The sequence below is a fragment of the Tachyglossus aculeatus genome, chromosome 7 (genome assembly GCF_015852505.1).
Source record: "Tachyglossus aculeatus isolate mTacAcu1 chromosome 7, mTacAcu1.pri, whole genome shotgun sequence".
In the NCBI taxonomy this organism is placed as follows: Eukaryota; Metazoa; Chordata; class Mammalia; order Monotremata; family Tachyglossidae; genus Tachyglossus; species Tachyglossus aculeatus.
Window position 1 is genome coordinate 47,311,351 of NC_052072.1, and position 6,871 is coordinate 47,318,221.

A 6,871-nucleotide genomic window follows, 5' to 3' on the forward strand; every position below is an offset into this window, starting at 1 on the left:
TGTTATTATAATCTCATTCTAATATATCATCAGTATAATATAATGGTATTATAATCTCATTCTAATATATCATCAGTATAATATAAAGGTATTGTAATCTCATTTTAACACATCATCAGTATAATGTAATGGTATTATAATCTCATTCTAATATATCATCAGTATAATATCATGGTATTGTAATCTTTGAATATATCATCACTATAATATCATGGTATTGTAATGTCATTCTAATATATCATCAGTATAATATCATGGTATTATAATCTCATTCTGATATATAATCAGTATAATATAATGTTATTATAATCTCATTCTAATACATAATCATTATAATATAATAATAATAATGGTGTTTGTGAAGCGCTTACTCTGTGCCAAACACTGTCTATCTAGCAATGCAAAAATGTCCCAGAATGTTGAACCCACTTTAAAGCAAAGCTTGATTTGACACAGAGTGGGTATGTCTAGAGGGGGAGACAGATGAATGAACTTTTTAATTATTATTTTTTTTAATCTAGCAATGCAAAAATGCCCCAGAATGTTGCACCCACTTTAAAGCAAAGCTTGATTTGGGATGGAGTGGGTGTGTCCTTTCAGTTAAGAAAACACAGATATAATAATAATAATAATTGTTGAGCACTTACTATGCATCAAACACTATTCCAAGTGCTGGGGTAGATAGAAGATAATCTATTCGGATACAGTCCCTGTCCCACAAAGGGCTCAGTCTGATGGTGAGGGATAGATTTTCATCCCCATTTTGCAGATGGGGAATCTGAGACCCAAAGAGAAATAATAGAGATAATTATTACGGCATTTGTTAAGCATCTACTATGAGTCAAGGACTGTTCTAAGTGCCAGGGTAGATACAGTGTGGCTCATTGGAAAGAGCCCAGGCTTTGGAGTCCGAGGTCAGGGGTTCAAATCCCGGCTCTGCCAATTGCCAGCTGTGTGACTTTGGGCAAGTCACTTCACTTCTTTGGGCCTCAGTTCCCTCATCTGGAAAATGGGGATGACGACTCTGAGCCCCGCGTGGGACAACCTGATCACCTTGTAACCTCCCCAGCTCGTAAAACAGTGCTTTGCACACAGTAAGCACTTAATAAATGCTATTATTATTATTATTATTATTATTATTATTATTATTATTATTATTAAATTCTAGACTGTGGGCCCGTTGTTGGGTAGGGACCATCTCTATATGTTGCCAACTTGTACTTCCCAAGCGCTAAGTACAGTGCTGTGCACACAGTAAGTGCTCAATAAATACGATTGAATGAAGTACAAGTTAATCAAGTTGGACACAGACCCTGTCCCACGTACTAATCATAATAATAATAATTGTGGTATTTGTTAAGCACTTACTGTGTTCCAGGCACTGGGATGGATACAAGCAAATCGGGTTGGACCCAATCCCTGGCCCACATGGAGCTCACAGTCTCATCCCCATTTTACATGTGGTTCAATGGAAAGAGCCTGGGCTTTGGAGTCAGAGGTCATGGGTTCAAATTCCGGCTCTGCCCATTGTCAGCTGTGTGACTTTGGGCAAGTCACTTCACTTCTCTGTGCCTCAGTTACCTCATCTGTAAAATGGGGATTAAGACTGTGAGCCCCCCGTGGGACAACCTGATCACCTTGAACCTCCCGAGCGCTTAGAACAGTGCTTTGCATATAGTAAGTGCTTAATAAATGCCATTATTATTATTACGATGAGGGAACTGAGGCATAGAGAAGTGAAGTGACTTCCCCAAGGTCACACAGCAGACATGTGGCAGAGCCAGGATTAGAAACCACATCATCTGACTCCCAAGCCCGGGCTCTTTCCACTAGGCCACACTGTGTAGGAGACAAAACAGATATTGAATCCTCATTTTCAGAGTTAATGAAACAGAGAAGTGGAGTCACTTTCATTCATTCATTCATTCAATCATATTTATTGTATTTATTTATCGTATTTATTGAGCGTATTAGGATTCTAGAATGTAAACTCGTTGTGGGCAGGGGACTATTGTTTTGTTTTCTCCCAAGCACTTAGTATTGTGTGCTCTGCACACAATAGGAGCTCAATAATACAATCCATGGATTGATTGATTGAATGAGAGCTTAATATACTATTATACTGGAATTCATAAATTGAGGCGCAAATTTGCCATACATATGTCAGATTGGCACTAATGAAACTTTGAATCTCTCCATTTCCTAGGTCAGCATCCCTACTAAATAAATGCTCCTTAATTTATCTCTGTAAGATAATTTATCTCTTCTTCATATATCCAGGGATGCCCATTCAATTCCCTGGACCTTAAGGAATCCCCTACTTTATTGTTTTACAAGACGTTCAAGTTAACAAGTAACCCTCTATTTTATTGTTTTACAAGCCCTTAAAAGTTAACAGGTAATCCTCAATCCCCGCAATCTCCTAAAATCAAAGATTTTCACTCCAGGCGCCTCTACACTTTAGTCAATGATTCACCAGGAGGTGAATCCTGGTGTGATTTCAAAACACCTGATTAATTGATTTCCTAATTGGAGGCAGTCAAGGGAATTGCAAAAGAAGGGAAAGTGAAACTACACTTCCCGTTAGGCCATGGGATGGATTGATTCACTTCATTTCACTGCAGTAAAGGGAATTTTCCAGGCAGAATCCAGTCCCCCAAACCTCTTGGGAGAAGCCCTGGTGAAGCAGAACCCCATTTTCACCCTGACCTAGTGAGAGTTGCTCCCCTTGAGTTTTCTCTCTCAAGTTTTGGTCTGAGACTGTGCAGATCACCACTCTTGAGTCACCTTTTAACACCTAATTAACCAAGGGTTGGTTTAGTTTTTCCCTTTGCTATCCATTTCAAGTAAATCTTCCCGAGTAAAGTATTATTTGCTGGAAATTGGTGTCTTTGAAAATGCTCTTAGACACTTTCGGTCGGAGTGTGCGGCTTTTCAAAAGATTTCTGCAGTGTTTCCGAGTCCTGGTTAGATTTAACATCTTTATTCCTTTAGGATGGCTGGGGCCTAGGGGGGATTTTTATATGGGCCAAGGAAAACTGGATAGGAACTCCCAAAGACTTTCCTAATATTGTCCGTGAAGACACAGTGGCAACAGTTTGGGGCTTTTGCCGAAAGATGTGGTCTATTTATTTATTTTACTTGTACATATTTACTATTCTATTTATTTTACTTGTACATATTTACTATTCTATTTATCTTGTTAATGATGTAGCTATAGCTTTAATTCTATTTGTTCTGACTATTTTGACACCTGTCTACATGTTTTGTTTTGTTGTCCGTCTCCCCCTTCTAGACTGTGAGCCCGTTGTTGGGTAGGGACCGTCTCCATATGTTGCCGACTTGTACTTCCCAAGCGCTTAGTACAGTGCTCTGCACACAGTAAGCACTCAATAAATACGATTGAGTGAATGAATGAATGAATGTGGTCAGTAGAATTCAAGCATGGAAGAAATGTCAAAGGTGGCCAGTGGTCAGTGCAACCATTTTGTCAACAGCGTTCATATACTAACTCAGTTATTTTTAATTTTTCTATTTTATTTTTTAATTCATTAAGGACTTACTCTGTGCCAAGCACTGGGGTAGATACAAGCTGATGAGGTTGGACACAGTCCATGTCCCTTGTGGAGCTCCAAGTCTTAATTCCTGTTTTACAGATAAAGTAACTGAGGCCCAGAGAAGTGAGGTGACTTGTCCAAGGTCACACAGCGGACAAGCGGCGGCATGCGGATTAGAACCCAGGTCCTTCAGACTCTCCAGCCCAGGTTCTATCCATCAGGCCATGCCACTTCTCCACCAGAGTGAGGAGGGAGTGTGTCTACCAACTTGGTTGTACTAAACTCTCCCAAGCATATGTTGCCAACTTGTACTTCCCAAGCGCTTAGTACAGTGCTCTGCACACAGTAAGTGCTCAATAAATACGATTGATGATGATGATGATTCAGACAGTACTCTGCACACAGTAACTGCTCAATAATAATAATAATGGCATTTGTTAAGCGCTTACTATGTGCAAAGCACTGTTATAAGCTCTGGAGGGGATACAAGACGATCTGGTTGATCCACGTGGGGCTCACAGTCAATCCCCATTTTCCAGATGAAGCTCAGAGAAGTTAAGTGACTTGCCCAAGGTCACACAGCAGACGTGGCGGAGCCGGAATTCGAACCCATGACCTCTGACTCCAAAGCCCGGGCTCTTTCCACTGAGCCACGCTGCTTCTCTGAAATGCCAATGATTGACTGATCTCATCATTAAGGGCACATGTACTATTCTATTAAAGAGACCGGCTAGGAAGAAGTTTTCAGCATGCTGCGTTCAATCCGAAATACATGATGATGATGATGGCATTTATTAAGCGCTTACTATGTCCAAAGCACTGTTCTACATCAGATTAAACCCACCCAGTGACAATTTGTCTTGTTTCGAAGGAAAGCTTCGTGGTCTAGTGAGAAGAGCACGGGCCCGGAATTCAAGGAACCTGGCTTCCAACCCCAACCAGCTCCATTATTTTGCCTACTGTGTGGGCTCCATTTTACCTCAGCTGTAAAATGGAATAAACTTCCCGTTCTCCCTCACTCGTAATAATAGTAATCCTGGTATTTGTGAAATCCTTACTGTGTGCCATGCGGTGTTCCGAGCGCTGGGGTAGATACAAGAGAATCACGTTGGACACTGTCCCTGTCCCATTTACGGTTCACGGTCTTAATCTCCATTTTACAGATGAGGGAACTGAGGCACAGAGAAGTTAAGTGGCTTGCCCAAGGTCACACAGCAGGTGAGTGAGGCCTCCAGGAGGCCTTCCCAGACTGAGCCCCCTCCTTCCTCTCCCCCCTCCATCTCCCCCCTTACCTCCTTCCCTTCCCCAGAGCTCCTGTATATATGTATATGTTTGTACATATTTATTACTCTATTTATTTTACTTGTACATATCTATTCTATTTTTTATTTTGTTAATATGTTTTGTTTTGTTGTCTGTCTCCCCCTTCTAGACTGTGAGCCCACTGTTGCGTAGGGACTGTCTCTATGTGTTGCCAACTTGTACTTCCCAAGCGCTTAGTACAGTGCTCTGCACACAGTAAGCACTCAATAAATACGATTGAATGAATCCCCCCCTTACCTCCTACCCCTCCCCACAGCACCTGTATATATGTACATATATTTGTACGCATTTATTACTCTATTTTATTTGTACATATTTAATTTTGTTAATACGTTTTGTTTTGTTGTCTGTCTCCCCCTTCTAGACTGTGAGCCCACTGTTGGGTAGGGACCGTTTTTATATGTTGCCAACTTGTACTTCCCAAGCGCTTAGTACAGTGCTCTGCACACAGTAAGCGCTCAATAAATACGATTGATTGATTAGCAGAAGCAGAATTAGAACCCATGACAGACTGTGAACCCCATATGGGGGAAAAAAAGTGGAAAACCTCCACAGCAGTTTTTCAAATAATAATAATGATGGCATTTGTTAAGCGCTCACTAGGTGCCAAGCACTGTTCCAAGCACTGGAATAACAGTAATAATAAATAATAAATAAATAATAATAAATAAATCGTTTCTCAGTGCCAAATTTGCCCCCTTCTTATGGTCTTCCACTGAGCCGGAAAAGGCCTCTGGGAAAGTGGGTTTTCCCCAGCTGGAGATGATGTGGTCTGGCGTACAGACCTTTAGGTTTTTCCAGGCCACTCCTTCATTATCTGTGAATGCCTCTCTCTGAGCTACAATATCATCGCCCAAACAGAATGGCATCACTTGTAGCACACTGACCCGCCCGGCCGCGACCCAATATCGTGGCACTGATCAAAGCTGTACGGGAAGCTGGGTGGCCCAATGCAACTGGACCTCAGTTCCCTCACCGGCAAAGATGGGGATCAAATACGGGCACGGGCTTTGGAGTCGGAGGTCATGAGTTCAAATAATAATAATAATAACGGCATTTAAGCGCTTACTATGTGCAAAGCACTGTTCTAAGCGCTGGGGGGGATACAAGGGGATCAGGTTGTCCCACGTGGGGCTCAGTCAATCCCCATTTTACAGATGAAGTAACTGAGGCACAGAGAAGTGCCTTGCCCAAAGTCACACAGCTAAGTGGAGTCGGGATTCAAACCCATGACCTCTGACTCCCAAACCTTTGCTCTTTCCACTGAGCCACGCTGTGAGCCCACTGTTGGGTAGGGACTGTCTCTATATGTTGCCAACTTGTACTTCCCAAGCGCTTAGTACAGTGCTCTGCACACATTAAGCGCTCAATAAATACGATTGATTGATTGATTCTCCAATCCCGGCTCCACCAGTTGTCAGCTGTGTGACTTTGGGCAAGTCACTTCACTTCTCTGGGCCTCAGTTCCCTTATCTGTAAAACGGGGATTAAGACTATGAGCCCCACGTGGGACAACCTGATCACCTTGTAACCTCCTCAGCGCTTACGACAGTGCTTTGCACATAGTAAGCGCTTAATAAATGCCTTCATTATTATTATTACAATTAAATACCTGTTCTCCATCCCCCAGACTCTGAGTCCCACGGGGGACCTGATTATCTTCTATCTTACCCCAGTGCTTAGTATAGCGCTTTGCAGTTAATAAGCATTTGGCAAACGTCCCACCTCTTATTGTGACTGTACTCATATTTTATTTCCTATTTGAAATCATGAAGAAAACCAGTCGTTTAGAGGGTTTTTTTTCACCTACACAAATTGGATGGGTGAGGGTGATGAGGTCTACTCAAAAGCCTGAATTAAATCTTTACTACTTTTCTCCATTTTCAAGCGGTTTCAAACCTGTGCTCATTTCAGCCAACGAAGGAATGCCGGCCTACAGGCTATGGAAAGTTATGTCTATTTAAAATAATGATCCTGAACTTATATTCTGA